This window comes from Bison bison, unplaced genomic scaffold, assembly GCF_000754665.1.
Source record: "Bison bison bison isolate TAMUID 2011002044 unplaced genomic scaffold, Bison_UMD1.0 scf7180017864210, whole genome shotgun sequence".
Classification (NCBI taxonomy): domain Eukaryota; kingdom Metazoa; phylum Chordata; class Mammalia; order Artiodactyla; family Bovidae; genus Bison; species Bison bison.
This window is the reverse complement of record NW_011494782.1, coordinates 235936-253343: the sequence shown is the minus strand read 5'-3', so window position 1 is coordinate 253343 and position 17408 is coordinate 235936.

Genomic DNA, 17408 nt, shown 5'->3' with positions numbered 1-17408 from the left:
TTTTATGAAAGCTATTTAATTGACATTTTTTCTTATGTTTATATCTGTAAATTGTTTAAGGATTTTTGTTATATTATAATATATCTTCTATACCCATATGTTTAAGCCTCTGATTTACTTAAAGTATTCTTTTTGTATGGTTTCAAGAAGGTGAAGAAGTTAACTTTTTTACTCATATAAATATCTAGTTGTTTTGAAAGCATTTGCTGAAAATATTTTCATTTATTCACTGAATTAGTTAGACCCCAATAAAAGTCAATTTGTCATATGACCATGGTTCTATTTGTGAACTGTATTCTGTTCCATTGTTTTATTCAATTATTCTTGTACTAACATTGTACTATTTGAGTTGTGATACATTTTTAGCTCATATTGAAGTTAGGTAGGTATGACATCCAACGTTGTACTTTTTCAAGACACTTTAAACTAATTAGCATAATATATATGAGAATCAGCTTGATAATTTCTATTTTTAAGAAAGGCTGCCTTTTAAAAAATGGTTAAAATAGATTTTTTTTAATGGTTAAAATAATGATGCTATTATTTGTGAATTTAGTGAGAATTTATACTTTAACAATATTTGGACTTCCATCAAAGAAAATGGTACAGCTCTAATTTATTTAGGCATCTTTAAAGTTTCAAGATTATTCTGCAGTTTCCCTCTGGATGACTCTTTTTAAATATTTTTTCCAATTAAAAACATTAAAACTAGTTTAAATTTATTTCAGTTTAGTTCAGTTCAGTTGCTCAGTTGTGTCTGACTCTTTGTGATGCCATGGACTGCAGCATGCCAGGCTTCCCTGTCCATCACCAACTCTCAGAGCTTGCTCAAACTCATGTTACTGAGTGGGTGATGGCATACAACCATCGTATCCTCTGTTGTCCACTTCTCCTCCTGCCTTCAAACTTTCCCAGCATCAGAGTCCTTTCCAATGAGTAGGTTCTTCGCACCAGGTGACCAAAGTATTGGAGTTTCAGCCTCATCATTAGTCCTTCCAATGAATATTCAGGACAGATTTCCTTTAGGAGTGACTGATTTGATCTCTTTGCAGTCCAAGGGATTCTCAGATTCGTGTCAATGGTGAAAACCACCACAATGTTGTAAAGTAATTAGCCTCCAATTAAAATAAATACATAAAAAAAAGAGTGTTCTCCAACACCATAGTTTAAAAGCATTAATTATTCAGCACTCAGCTTTCTTTATAGTCCAACTCTCACATCCATACATGACTACCAGAAAAACCATACCTTTCACTAGATGGACATTTGTTGGCAAAGTAATCTCTCTGCTTTTTAATTGCTGAACTAGGTTGGTCATAGCTTTTCTTCCAAGGAGTAAGCGCCTTGATTTTGGAGCTCAAGAAAATAAAGTCTGTCACTGATTCCATTATTTCCCCATCTATTTGCCATGAAGGGACTGGATGCCATTATTTTCATTTATCAAATGTTGAGTTTTAAAACAGCTTTTCACTCTCCTCTTTCACTTTCATCAATACGCTTTTAGTTCTTCTTCACTTTCTGCCATAAGGGTGATGTCATCGACATATCTGAAATTATCGATATTTCTCCAAGCAATCTTGATTCCAACTTGTGCTTCTGCCAGCCCAGCATTTCGCATGATGTACTCTGCATATAAGTTAAATAGCAGAGTGACAATATACAGCCTTCATATACACCTTTCCCAACTTGGAACCAGTCTGTTTTTCCATGTCTGGTTCTATCTCTTGCTTCTTGACCTGCATACAGATTTCTCAGGAGGCAGGTAAGACGGTCTGGTGTTCCCATCTCTAAGAATTTTCCACAGTTTATTGTGATCTACACAAAGGCTTTGGTGTAATCAATAAAGCAGAAATAGATTATTTACTGGAATTCTCTTGTTTTTTCTATGTTTCAATAGACGTTGAAAATTTGATCACTGGTTCCTCTGCCTTTTTGAAATCCAGCTTGAACATCTGCATCTGGAAGTTCAAGGTTCATGTATTGTTGAAGCCTGGCTTGTAGAATTTTGAGCATTACTTTGCTAGCAAGTGAGATGAGTGCTTTTGTGTGCTGGTTTGAAGATTCTTTGGCATTGCCTTTATTTCTGTGTTTTATACTTTGTATATGGAAATAATTGATTTTCATCAGTTCAGTTCAGTCACTCAGTTGTTTCTAACTCCTTGTGACCGCACGAATTGCAGCACACCAGGGTTCCCTGTCCATCACCAACTCCCAGAGTTTTCCCAAACTCATGTCCATTGAGTCAGCGAGAACATCCAACCATCTCATCCTCTGTCATCCCCTTCTCCTCCTGTCCTCAGTATTCCCTGCATCAGGGTCTTTTCCAATGAGTCAGCTCTTCACATCAGGTGGCTAAAGTATTGGAGCCTCAGCTTCAAAATCAGTGCTTCCAATAAACACACAGGACTGATTTCCTTTAGGATGGACTGGTCGGGTCTCCCTGCAGTCTAAGGGACTCTTAAGAGTCTTCTCCAAAACCACAGTTCAAAAGCATCAATTATTTGGCGGTCAGCTTTCTTCACAGTTCAACTCTCACATCCATACATGACTACTGGAAAAACCATAGCCTTGACTAGATGGACCTTTGTTGCAAAGTAATGTCTCTGCTTTTGAATATGCTATCTAGGTTGGTCATAACTTTCCTTCCAAGGAGTAAGCATCTTTTAATTTTGTGGCTGCAGTCACCATCTGCAGTGATTTTGGAGACCCAAAAAATAAAGTCTGACACTGTTTCCACTGTTTCCCCATTTATTTGCCATGAAGTGGTGGGACCGGATGCCATAACTTAGTTTTCTGAATGTTTAGCTTTAAGCCAACTTTTTCACTCTCCTCTTTCACTTTCATCAAGAGGCTCGCAGTTATTCTTCACTTTCTGCGATAAAGGCAATGCCGTCTGCATATCTGAGGTTATTGATATTTCTCCCGCGAATCTTGATTCCAGTTTGTGCTTCCCCAAGCCCAGCGTTTCTCATGATGTACTCTGCATATAAGTTAAATAAGCAGGGTGACAATATACAGCCTTGATGTACTCCTTACTTGACTTTATATCAGGAGATGTTGCTAAAGTCACTTATTAGTTATCTATTTTAAAAGTGATTTTGTAAAATTTTTGATATTAAAGAAAGTCTCTATATCTAGACAGTTTTACATTTTTTTTTTCAAATTGTGCCTTTTAAAAAATTCATTACAGTAAGATTCCTGGGACAATATTAAATAGAAATTGTGATGGTAAAAAGTCTTCTTTCTGATTTCATGAAAAATGTGTCCAATATCTTTCTATTAGACTTTGTGTTACCTCTAGTTTTGTTGTTGTTTAGCTATAGGTTTGTTTTTTTTTCTTTTTCAAATTCTTTTTTGTTGTTGTTGTTGTTGTTTATTTATTTAATTTTTTAGTAAGTGAAAAGAGTTTAATGAAGCCTGGATGGTTTAAGGACATTAATACATGTTGATTTTGTTTGAAAATATTTATTATATAACAAAACATAGATATTCTGGAAAACAATCAGATGAATGCACTTGAAAAGTTTTTTTTTTTTTTTTAAAGTCTCTCACTGTTTCCATTGTTTCACATTTTATTTTTAAACTTTACAATATTGTATTGGTTCTGCCATATATCGAAATGAATCCACCACAGGTGTACACATGTTCCCCATCCTGAATGCCACTCCCAATTCCCTCCCCATACCATCCCTCTGGGTCGTCCCAGTGCACCAGCCCCAAGCATCCAGTATTGTGCATTGAACCTGGGCTGGCGACTCATTTCATATATGATATTATACATATTTCAATGCCATTCTCCCAAATCATCCCACCCTCTCCCTCTCCCACAGAGTCCAAAAGACTGTTCTATACATCAGTGTCTCTTTTGCTGTCTCATATACAGGGTTATTGTTACCATCTTTCTAAATTCCATATATATGAGTTAGTATACTGTATTGCTGTTTTTCTTTCTGGCTTACTTCACTCTGTATAATAGGCTCCAGTTTCATCCACCTCATTAGAACTGATTCAAATGTATTCTTTTTAATGGCTGAGTAATACTCCATTGTGTATATGTACCATAGCTTTCTTATCCATTACCTATGGATAGATCAACTAAACAGAAAATTAACAAGGAAACACAAACTTTAAAAGATACAATAGACCAGTTAGACCTAATTGATATCTATAGAACATTTCATCCCAAAACAATGAATTTCACCTTTTTCTCAAGTGCACATGGAACCTTCTCCAGGATAGATCACATCCTGGGTCATAAATCTAGCCTTGGTAAATTCAAAGAAATTGAAATCATTCCAAGCATCTTTTCTGACCACAATGCAGTAAGATTAGATGTCAATTACAGAAGAAAAATGATTAAAAATTCCAACATATAGAGGCTGAACAACATGCTGCTGAATAACCAACAAATCACAGAAGAAATCAAAAAAGAAATAAAAATTTGCATAGAAATGAATAAAAATGAAAACACAACAACCCAAAACCTGTGGTACACTGTAAAAGCAGTCCTCAGGGGAAAGTTCATAGCAATACAGGCATACCTCAAGAAACAAGAAAAAATTCAAATAAATAACCTAACTAGCTATAGGTTTTTATCTAGGAAGTCCTTCTTATTGTTGATTTGTTGTGAGTTTTATCCAAAATGGGATATAAGATGTTGAATATCTTTTCTGTTTTAAGTGATATAATGGAACTTTTAAATGCAAATTTGAGTGTAAAATTTAATATAATGATTATATTCATTAAATTTCAAATTTTAAGCCAAATTATTTTAATAGGATAAAGCAAATTCAATCATTTTATATTTTTATTTGTTGCTAGGTTTGGACTTTCCTGGTACTTCAGTCAGTAAAGAATTTACCTGCAATGCAGTAGACCAGATTTGGATCCCTGGTAGGGAAAATCCCCTGGAGAAAGAAACGGCAACCCATTTCATTATTCTAGCCTGAGAAACTCATGGGCAGAGGAGCCTGGCAGGCTATGGTCTATGGGGTTGCAAAAGTCAGACACTACTTAGTGACTAAACAACCACCACAAAATTTAATTGTTTCTATTTTATTATATATTTTTGCAAAAAGCTTCATGATTTTCATTCTTATAATATCTGTCAGATTTTGGTTTCATGTTTATGTCATTCTCATACAAAATTTTGGGAAAAATATATTACCTTCTCATTTATTCTTTGAAATATTATTGTACGATATATTGCTTTCTTAAAACATTTGAGAGATTTCAATGTTTTAGTGTAGAGTGCTATTTTTGCTTTTTTTATTTAGCTTATTTTGTTATCCATGTTCTAGCATATCAGTCAAATGTCATTTTGTATTCATACATTCGCCATAAAGTACAAAGCACAGTAGATTCAATTATTAAATGCCTGCTATATGCCAGGCCTTGTCCTAAGTACTCTACATATACAAACTAATTTGGAACCCCGGATTAGTCTGAAAGTCTTGTATCTTCAGTTTATTGATGCAGAGATTCAGAAGCAGATTTATTATGTAACTTAACTATGGTTGGGATTTCTAAGTGGCTCAGTGGTAAGGAATACCCCCCACAAATCTGCCTCCTGTAGGAGTTGCAGGAGACAAGAGTTCAGTCCCTGGGTTAGGAAGATCCCCTGGAGGAGGAAATAGTAATCCAGCCCAGTATTCCTGCCTGAAAAATCCCGTGGACAGAGGAGCTTCTTGGGGCGATAGTTCGTAGGGTCTCAGAGAGTCAGTTGTGACAGAGCATGAATGTAGCTACAGTTACACTTTCATTAAGTAAGAAATCCAAATCTCAGTTAAGGTTGGTTTGACTACATGGTCCAGACTTTTCATCACACTGTTATTTATTTATTTATTTACTATTTATTTTGTATTGGGGTATATCCAATTAACAATGTTGTGATAGTTTCAGGTGAATAGCAAAAATATTCACACTGATTATTCCCTGGTGGCTCAGACGATAAAGCGTCTGCCCACAATGTGGGAGACCCAGGTTCGAACCCAGGGTTGGGAAGATGCCCCAGAGAAGGAAATAGCAACCCACTCCAGTACTCTTGCCTAGAAAATTCCATGGATGGAGGAACCTGGTGGGCTACAGTCCATGGGGTCACAAAGAGTCGGACACGACTGAGTGACTTCACGACCTCACGACGGATGTGAATAAATAACACAATAAGTTGCATGTCCCCTTTCGTAGTTTGTATATTAACTTAGTTCCAGGAATTCAAAAGGAGAGAGAGATTTAATGACTATTTTCAACTATATATACCTGGAAGTTCTATACTTAATTTATTAAAAATTAAGGCTTATATCTTTTTATCCTCAAATGAAATGACCAGTCCTTTTAAATATCTTTCTGTTAGTTAGTGATAAGACTGATGAGAAAGCTAATCTGTAATTTTCTCCTTATTCATTCATCTGAAGACAATTTTCAGAAAAACAACATTTCTACCCTGTTATCTGAAATAATCAGTTATATAGAGATTTATCATTAAATCTGAATTTCCTTTAATGTATTTGAACAAGTTTTATGTTCAAAACTTGTCCTTAACATATAATATGAAAAGTTGTGGGCCCAGAAAAAAACACTTCATCTCTTCTTTTAGCTTATATGTTATGTATCTTCCTACTATATAAGTTATACTTTATATCTAGGTATGTTCAACTCTGAAAAGACTGAATGGCTAGGCATCAAAAACGTCAATATCTCTATGTATGATTTTTTGACCTTTCTACCTTAGGTAATAAAATTATGTCACTGGATAATTTTTCTTTCTAAATGCCTTTAAGTTGATCAGTAAGTTATTCAATGTTGAACTAAATAGAGAGGTCAAGAACACACATAAAGCTGTGAATACAAGGTAAGTTTTGACTCTGTGGGAGAGGGTGAGGGTGGGATGATTTGGGAGAATGGCATTGAAACATGTATAATATCATATGTGAAATGAATCGCCAGTCCAGGTTTGATGCATGATATAGGATGCTTGGGGCTGGTGCACTGGGATGACCCAGAGGGATGGTATGGGGAGGGAATTGGGAGTGGCATTCAGGATGGGGAACATGTGTACACCTGTGGTGGATTCATGTTGATGTATGGCAAAGCCAATACCGTATTGTAAAGTAATTAGCCTCCAATTAAAATAAATAAATTTATATTAAAAAAATATAAACTATTGAATATTTAAAAGGTGAAAAGGATAAAATGTTACTTTCCTAATAATAATGTTCAAGTAATGGCATGCACAATGATGTTTGGAATATAGAACCAAAGAAATAAAACTAATTTTGTTTTATGATGTCAAATAAAACTTCAAATTTTCTATTGCCATAAACAAATAATTTTCAATAGCTGAGAATAAATAGAATTCTTCTATTTTCATTCTCAGAGTTTAAGGTCATCAATTAAGATCATTTTGCAATCTCAGTTTATGAAAGTGTTACATAATCAACTTTTAAAAGGTGCTGTTAACATATAGAGCTAATAAAAGAGTTTCAGTCCACTTCAAGTATTTTTGAAATTTAAATAACCTCAGCCATGCAGATGACACCACCCTTATGACAGAAAGGAAAGAGGAACTAAAGAGTCTCTTGATGTAGGTGAGAAGGGAGAATGAAAAGCTGGCTTAAAACTCAGCATTCAAAAAATAATCATGGCATCTGGTCCCATTACTTCATGCTAAATAGATGGGGAAACAATGGAAACAGTGACAGACTTTATTTTCTTGGGCTCCAAAATCACTGCAGGTGGTAACTGCATCCATGAAATTAAAAGACACTTGCCTCTTGGAAGGAAAGCTATGGCAAACATAGACAGCATATTAAAAAGCAGAGACATCACTTTGAGGACAAAGGTCTGTATAGTCAAAGATACATTTTTTTTTTTCCAGTAGTCATGTATGGATGTGAGAGTTGAACCATAAAGAGGATGAGTGCCAAAGAATTGATGCATTTGAACTGTGGTGTTAAAGAAGTCTCTTGAGAGTAACTTGGACTGTAAGGAGATAAAATCTGTCAATCCTAAAGGAAATCAGTCCTGAATATTCATTGTAAGGACTTATACTACAGCAGAAGCTCCAATATTTGGCCACCTGATGAGAAGAGCCAACTCATAAAAGACCCTGATGCTGGGAAAGAGATTAAGTATAGAATTTCCAGGTAAACATTACACTTTGAAGGCAGGAGGAGAAGATGACAGAGGATGAGATGTTTGGGTGGTATCACCGACTTAGTGGACATGAGTTTGAGTGAGCCCTGGGAGATAATAAAGGACAGGGAAGCCTGGCATTCTGCAGTCCATGGGATCGCAAAGAGTCAGACATGACTGAGTGACTGAACAACAAGATAATTTGATGCTTATATAAAGTCTTTTTATATTTTCTTGTTGAATGTTACATCTTTGACACAGACATTTTTTAACAAATAATTGACCATTTTTAAAAATTTTTTTACTTCTTTCATTTCTCTATACCTAATACAATTTTCACTTTTTCTTTCTTTCATTTCTCTATACCTAATACAGTTTTCACTTTTTCTTTCTTTCATTTCTCTATACCTAATACAATTTTTTTACTTTTACTTCTTTTATTTTACTTTTACATCTTTCATTTCTCTATACCTAATACAATTCTAGATAATCTGTACTAAGTGTAATGAACATTTATTGACAATATTTCATACTATCTTTTTTCAAAAATGTATGCCTTATAATTAATAGAATATATAAAAATATTTATTTGATTAATACAAAACTTTAGATAGGTGTAGATCCCTTTGCTAGCTTTCATGTGCAAATACTCTATGTATCTTCTGTGGGTTAAAGGATTTACTGCACCAGCAATAGATAGTATGGGTCTCAGATGAGATAAAATAAGAATTTGCAAAAAGATTATAACATCACTTTCTACCCTACGTAGCATCAGTCTTTGGCAAAGCATAACTTGATTCAAGCATCTGTTGTCTACCCAATAGCACTTACAAATAAACTTGCATTTTTACACACAACCAAAAGTTATATACCATGAGTAAAATTCTCACTTTAACCAACTAATACAGTAAGTAATACTTGGAGATTATTCTAAGTAATGTATTTATTTTTGATGATAGAAAAGTGAGCAAAAATAATCACATTCTTCTTAAAAACATCTATAATGTTTTTAAGGACAAATAGTTAAATGAGAAGCTATGATAAAGTGGGATAAATTTAACAACTGCTAAATATCTCTTGGAGAAGGCAATGGCACCCCACTCCAGTACTCTAGCCTGGAAAATCCCATGGATGGAGGAGCCTGGTGGGCTGCAGTCCATGCGGTCGCGAAGAGTCAGACATGACTGAGCGACTTCACTTTCACTTTTCACTTTCATGCATTGGAGAAGGAAATGGCAACCCACTCCAGTGTTCTTGCCTGGAGAATCCCAGGGACCGGGGAGCCTGGTAGGCTGCCATCTATGGGGTTGCACAGAGTCAGACACGACTGAAGCGACTTAGCAGCAGCAGTAAATTATCTCTATTAAGAGATTGTAACAGGGTTAACATATTCAGGAACAAAAAAGGGGGAGCCTCTCTCTGTGACAAATAATATCAAAATATGAAATAATATTTGAGGATGAATATAAGTAAATTAGGTTAAGTGTTTATGTAAGAAACTTAAGTTCAAGGCATAATGTGATTAACTGTTTGTATGGAGGAAAGAACAAGATGCTCAAGGTACAAGAGGTTCAAGATGACTTGGTTACAAATTTCCATCAGTATAGAAGTGGGTAGGCATTTGCCAAAAAAAAAATTATCTTGAAAGGAAGCCTTGGATATAATCACAAGAAATTAATGGTTTTGTTGATGCATTTACAAAATGTAATTTGCTGTAGAAATGTCTGATCTTTCAGAAAGTTAGTGATCACATTTTTCACCTTTAATAAGATCATATTATGTTCTCCACCATGACATTGATGTTTACTCACTTCAACATATATTCATATACTCTTTTTATATTTTTTTTTGTATCTTTTGGTCTCTTTACCAGTCTTTTAATGTCACATTTTTCCTTTTGTATTAGCCAATTATTTTCGTATTTACTAGCTGATCATTTCAATCATCAAGTTTTCTATGCATTGGCTTTCTTAAGTGTGGTTTTGCCTAATGATTGATATTTTTCCCTGAAAGAGAGATGAAGAAAAGAAAAAGGAGGAAAAAATGGAATAATTATCTTACTTTCATGAGCTGGCAATGAGAAGAGATGAGAGTTTAGGGGGTGTGAAATGACTCCACATGGTTCTTTGTCAAAGAATTCAATGAATAGCACAAATTAAATTTTTGAAAATGATTTTACACTGAGAATTTGAGGAATATGTAAGAAAGATATTCGTAAAATGACAGCTATATACTAATCTGCAGGATAGCTTATGGTTGAAAGTTATATATTAAAAATACACAGTGCAGAATTGTGGCCCTAAATTGTGCCATCTAAAGAGTACCCATTCTAATGCTTCATCCACTATAATCGGTTCTAATCTATAAAATGTCTATTAAAATTAGTTGGTTTTTATGTATTCACTTAATACACTTCTGCTGCTGCTGCTAAGTCGCTTCAGTCGTGTCCGACTCTGTGAGACCCCATAGACGGCGGCCCACCAGGCTCCCCCGTCCCTGGGATTCTCCAGGCAAGAACACTGGAGTGGGTTGCCATTTCCTTCTCCAATGCATGAAAGGGAAAAGTGAAAGTGAAGTCACTCAATCGTGTCCAACTCTTCGCGACTCCATGGTCTGCATTCTACCAAGCTCCTTCGTCCATGGGATTTTCCAGGCAGGAGTACTGGAGTGGGGTGCCATATCCTTCTCCGAGCATTACAAGCACCAAAAACTTAATTTCATTTTAAAATAATTACATAGTAATGGAAGTTATTTTCACTTCTTTGTAGAATTGAAAGAACCACGGTTTCTTCTAGAACTCGGTTAAAGGAACAAACTAAGTACTGCCACACTAGCCACATAACGCTCATTCAGACACTGATAAGGTATAAACATTGAATGAACAGAATAAAGCCACTGAGAAAGGAAATACTTTATTTCCTAATATTGGCTTTATTTATTTCCTAATAATTCCTTTAGTTCCTAATAAATTAAATTATTTAGTAAAATCCAAATTTTTACTCTAAAAGGCCATAATTTAGGGTTTAATATTTTATACATGTAGCTTTATGTGTGGAAAAATTTATTTATAATTTTGACTCTTGTTTATATTATGTATATTTTCCAATAAAGAATGTTCAAACTACCGCACAATTCCACTCATTTAATGTGCTGGCAAGGTAATGGTCAAAATCCTTCAACCTGTGCTTCAACAGGACAGGAACTGAGAATTTCCAGATGTACAGGCTGGATTTAGAAAATGCAGAGGAACTGAAGATCAAATTACCAACAATCATCTGATCATAGAAAAAGCAATGGAATTCCAGAAAAACGTCTACTTCTGCTTCATTGACTATATTAAAGCTTTTGACTGTGTGGATCACAGAAAACTGTGTAAAACTTTTAAATATGTGGGAAAATCAGACTACCTCACCAGCCTCCTGAGAAACCTGTATGAAGATCAAGAAGCAACAGTTAGAACCAGGCATGAAACAACAGACTGGTTCCAAAGTGGGAAAGGAGTACATCAAGGTTGTATATTGTCACCCTGCTTATTTAATTTATATGTGGAGTACATAATGGGAAATGCTGGGCTGGTTGAAGCTCAAGCTGGAATCAAGATTGCCGGAGAAATATCAATAACCTCAGATTAAGCACATGATGCCACCCTAATGGCAGAAAATGAAGAGGAACTGAAGAGCCTCTTGATGAAGGTGAAAGAGGAAAGTTTCAAAGGTGGCTTAAAATTCAACATTCAGAAAATGAAGATCATGGCATTTTGTCCCATCACTTCATGGCAAATAGGTGGGGAAACAATGGAAACACTGAGAGACTTTATTTTCTGTTGCAACAAAATCACTGCAGATGGTGACTGCAGCCATGAAATTAAAAGACAATTGCTCCTTGGAAGAAAAGCTATGACAAACGTAGAGAACATATTAAAAAGCAGAGACATCACTTTGCGGAGAAACATCTATCAAAATTAAGCTATGGTTTTTTCAGTAGTTATGTATGAATGTGAAAGTTGAAATATAAAGAAAGCTGAGCACCAAAGAATTGATGCTTTTGAACTGTGGTGTTGGAGAAGACTGTTGAGAGTCCCTTTGCCTGCAAGGAGATCCAACCAGTCCATCCTAAAGGAAATCAGTCCCGAATATTCATTGGAAGGACTGATGTTGAAGCTGAAACTCCAATACTTCAGCCACCATATTAGAAGAACTGACTCATTGAAAACAACCCTGATGCTAGGAAAGATTGAAGGTGGGAGGAGAAGGGGACAACAGAAGATGAGATGGTTGGATGGCATCACTGACTCAATGGACATGAATGTGAGCAAGCTCCAGGGGTAGGTGATGGAAAGGGAAGCCTAGTGTGCTGCAGTCCATGGGGTCGAAAGTGTCAGACACAACTAAGCGACTGAACTGAACTTATTGTCTCAATATATATTTTGAATAGAAACAGTGTAATTGTTTTATGCTGTGGACCAACACATGCTGTGCACCACAACTATTGAGCCTGTGTTCTAGAGCGTGGAAGCTACAACTAGTGAGCCTACGTGCTGTAACTACTGAAACCCAAGTGTTCTAGTGCCTGTGTTCCAAAAGAGAGGCCAGGGCAATGAGAAATCCATGCACCTCAAATTAGAGAGTAGCCCTTGCTTGTTGTAACTAGAGAAAAGCCCACACAGCAATGAAGACCCAGCACAGCCAAAAATAAAATAAATAAAATTATTTACATGAGAAAAAAATAGGAAAAAGTTTCAAGTGTACACATAATTGTATCTTTAAACTCTTCTACGGAACTAAAACCTCTAACAAATGGAAGATGAGCTGCTTGATTAAGCAATCTTTATTCCTTACCAGCAACCCTGCCCTTGAACCATTACTATAAAATTCCTCACCAAATCCTCTTGAGTTGGGATGAGGGCTCAATTTTGTTGTGTCCCCCTATGCCTGGCAAAGCAATAAAGCTATTCTTTTCTACTTCACTTAAAACTTCTGTATCTGAGATTTGACTTGTCACCAGTGCACAGGGGCTGAGAGTTTGGCGTTGAAACTATTCTGATTGCTGTTTTCATTCTTCTGTCCACTAGGGTAATTATGACCTCCTTGCCTTTGTGATTGAGAGCCACCACTTGGCCCCTGTGACCCAGGGATTATAAATTTCTTTAATGAATACTTTCAGTTTATTCTTCTTTTTGCTTCATAGTATGGTATTCCCCCAATACTACTATTGGCTCAATATATATTTTGAATAAAAACACTGCAATGGTATTATACAGAACCTGTAAAGAAGACTGATGCAAATACATATGTACACAGACTTATCTAGGAGCTAATAATCTGTAAGATACTTGAATATATTGAATTACAGAAACATAGTTTGTGTGCAGCTTTATTTCTGTTACATGTACGTATCTATGTATGATGTATTTTTATGTGGCATTATATTATGAATACACAGGAAACATAATGCCAAACCTCTAGTTCTTTTTAATATTTTTGTTGCCAAAATTGTAAGCTGGTGGTATTTAAAGGTGCTGAATAATTTCTTAAGAAGTTCAACTGTAGTTCATGTACTAAAAACTTAGTAAAATTAACCTAATTAAATACTATTATTTATTTCAGACTAGTTGGTTCTTACCACAATATCTTATTTATTTCAACATATTATTAAATTTATATTTATAATAAAGATAAAAGTAAATAAAAATGACAATGGAATTACATTATAAATGGTAAAGCTCCCCTTGAATTTAGTACACCTGAATTTAGCCTTCTTAGAAGACATGTTCTAGACAGGACAACAGACCAAATAAAATCTTCTATAATAAATCTTCCTACACTCGGATAATTCTTTTGCTCTAATTTTTTCACGTGTATTTACTAACCTAGTAATTTTCATATTATCTTGAATGTTTTGATCCCTAATATTTCTAAAATGGTATCAAGTAATATTTTGGCATTGATAATGGTACTTAACACTGAATAGATATTTAGAACCGAACCTGCATAATTTCTCTTTGTCTAGTTTTTTTTTTTATTCTTCTCAAAATGATGCATTTTAAATTTGGTTTTATAGTCTACCACACATCTCTCCTTGGTATTGCTAGTAGAAAATGATATTAAATATATTCCCTCAATCATGAAGATAAAATGGAATTTTAAGAAGTAGATTTATATGAAAAGAGAAAGGGAAAGTGAAGTCGCTCAGTCGTGTCCGACTCTTTGCAATCCCATGGACTGTAGCCTACCAGGCTCCTCCATCCATGGGAAGCTATAACATATAAACATGCCATGGGACTTTTCATTCCCAGTTCTTGATATGAATCAAATTTAAAATTATAATAGTTTATAAAATGTATAGTTTTCCCTCCTGTATAATTGACTATATAAAAACTCAGAGAATAGAGCTATTCAAGATACTGCCAGAGTATTAAAACAAGACTCAGATATGCCAAATACAAGTCTGAACTCTTGTGTTAACATTACTTTGTTGGATTAACTGGAATAGGAAATATTCCCTTTGTCTCCCATTTAGGATTCTGTAAATCAGACCATCTAGTTTCCTGTTGCCGTACCATACAATCAGTAAGAAACAAAAATGAAATAATTGAAAACGACTGTTAGGCAGAGTGTTGTAGCACAGATAAAAGATGAAAGAAAAGGACTTGAATCAAAATGATTAAGAGTCTGTGGAACTCACCTCCCCCTAAGAACACATTAAAGATACATTTACATGTGGAACAGTGGTCACTGAAAATTAACTAGATACTAGCAGAAAGACTTCTATACAACCAAGGCTATGAGAAAATTCAACACAAAATAGGAAAGAAGGGAAAAGACCCAGACCTGTAGCTCAAGAAGGGAATCAGAGAAAAGATTAATAGTGGGTTACATGGATGGAAACTTCACTGGGGAGTGAGTGATTTATATTTTTGGTACTGGCCCTTGGATACAATAAAAGGAAGATGAGCTCCCTTGACTGGTTGGAGGGCTGATAAGACTAAATTCCACTTATGAGGAGTGCAGAATGCTTGTGGACACCAAAAGCAGGACAGACAGAATGGCTTGAAACTGCATGGGGTTTTGACTGGCTTATTGCAACCTCAGTGTTATGCCCCAGCCTGAGCCAACTGAATGCTACTACAGTGTTTGCCACATGTTATAGTTCCATAATGAACCAAAGACTACTACATTCTAGGGAAAACCTCAGCCTTTAGAGGCTGAGGCAGCTCAAACCCTAGGTGGCATCTGAAGAAGTAGAAGGCAGCCATTACTGGTGATTGCACGGTCAGCAAATCAGAAGTCTGGATCACTGATGGCAGCTAAGCCACCCACAGACCATTGTAAATGCCCACATCAGCTTGGGTACTGCTCCCATCTAGGCAAGGATGCCAGTACTGGGAGGGTGAAAAGCACACACTTGTGGGATTACTGAACCAACTCTCACCCAATATGCAGGGTTTCTTCCCCAGAAACTTGAAACTGTCCAGTCACTAAGTTGTGCCTCTTTGCAAACTCATGGACTGCAGCATGTCAGACTTCCCTGTCCTTCACTATCTCCCAGAGTTTGCTCAAATTTATATCCATTGAGTTAGTGATGCTATCCAATCATCTCATCCTCTGCTGCCTTCTTTCTTTGCCTTCAATCTTTCCCAGCATCAGAGGTTTTTTCCAATGAGTTGGCTTTTCCCATTAGATGGCCAATGTATTGGAGCTTCCACATCAGTCCTTCCAATGAATATCCAGGGTTGATTTCCTTTACGATTGACTGGTTTTATCTACTTTCAGTCCAAGGGAATCTCAAGATCTTCTCCAGAACAACAATTCAAAACCATTAATTCTTCATCTCTCAGCCTTCTTTATGGTCCAACACTTACATTCATACATGACTACTGGAAAAAATATAGCTTTGTTTAGATGAATCTTTGATGGCAAAGTGATGTCTCTGGTTTTTAATATTCTGTCTAGGTTTGTCATAGTTTTTCTTCCAAAGAGCAAGTTTACTTTAATTTCATGGCTCCATTCACCATCCACAGTGATATTGGAGCCCAAGAAAAGAAAATCTGTCTCTACTTCTACTTTTTCACCTTCTATTTGCCATGAAGTGAAGTACCTGGATACCATGATCTTATTCTTTTGAATGTCAATTTTAATTAAGTTTTTTCACTCTACTCTTTCACCTTCAAGAGGCTCTTCAGTTCCTCTTCACTGTCTGACATTACAGTGGTATCATCTACATATCTGAGGTTGTTGATATTTCTCCCAGCCATCTTGTGATTCATCCAGCCAGGCGTTTTTTCATGATGTATCCTGCATAGAAATTAAATAAGCAGGGTGACAATATGCAGTCTTGCCATACTCCTTTCCCAATTTGGAACTAGTCAGTCATTTCTTGTAAGGTTCTATCTGCTGCTATCTGCATACAGATTTCTCAGGACTTGAAGATATCACAAATAGGGCATGACAGATACTGAGCAGAGGGAAAGCTCTGCCTCACAACCAGCTCTGTCTTAGCCCCTCCAACTCCAACTCTACTTCCAACAAAGATGATAGCTGACAACACATCTGCCAGCTGCCAGAGAAAGGCTGTGACTAGTGGTCACATCAAATATAGCTCTCACACCAGCTATTGAGCTACTGTAGACTATATAGATACTGTAGACTATACAGCTACTGCAGACTATACTGTAGACTATATGTAGTGTATCCTCACTATATGTGAGGATGCTCTCACATAATGACACTCCTTCAAGAAATAATTTTTAATCATTTCATCTAATTTCATAAAGACAAAGATAAAGAAAATGAGAAGACAAAGGAATTTGCCTCAATTGAAAAAGCAAGAAAAAACTACCAAAAATACAACTCCTGAAATAGTAGTAAATAATTTACCATTAAGAATTCAAATCATTAGTAATAAGAATAATAACTGTATTAGGGAAAATAATAGATCAACACAATGATAATTTTACCAAGGAACTAGAAGATGTAAAAAGATCCAATCATAATGAATAATATAGGAACTGAAATGAAAAATACACTAGACAGAATGAACAGCAGATTCAGGTGATACAAAAGTGTGCATCAGTAGCCTGGAAGACAGAATAATGAAAATCAACTAATCAGAACAACAAAAATAAATTAATTACAAAATGAGAAGAGTTTTTGAGAGATTGTTGGCACAACACAACCATCAGCATTATAGGAATCCCAGAAAAAGAAAGAGAAAAGGATATATTTGATGAAATCATGGTTGTAAACTTTCCAAACCTGAAGAAGGAAACATATCAA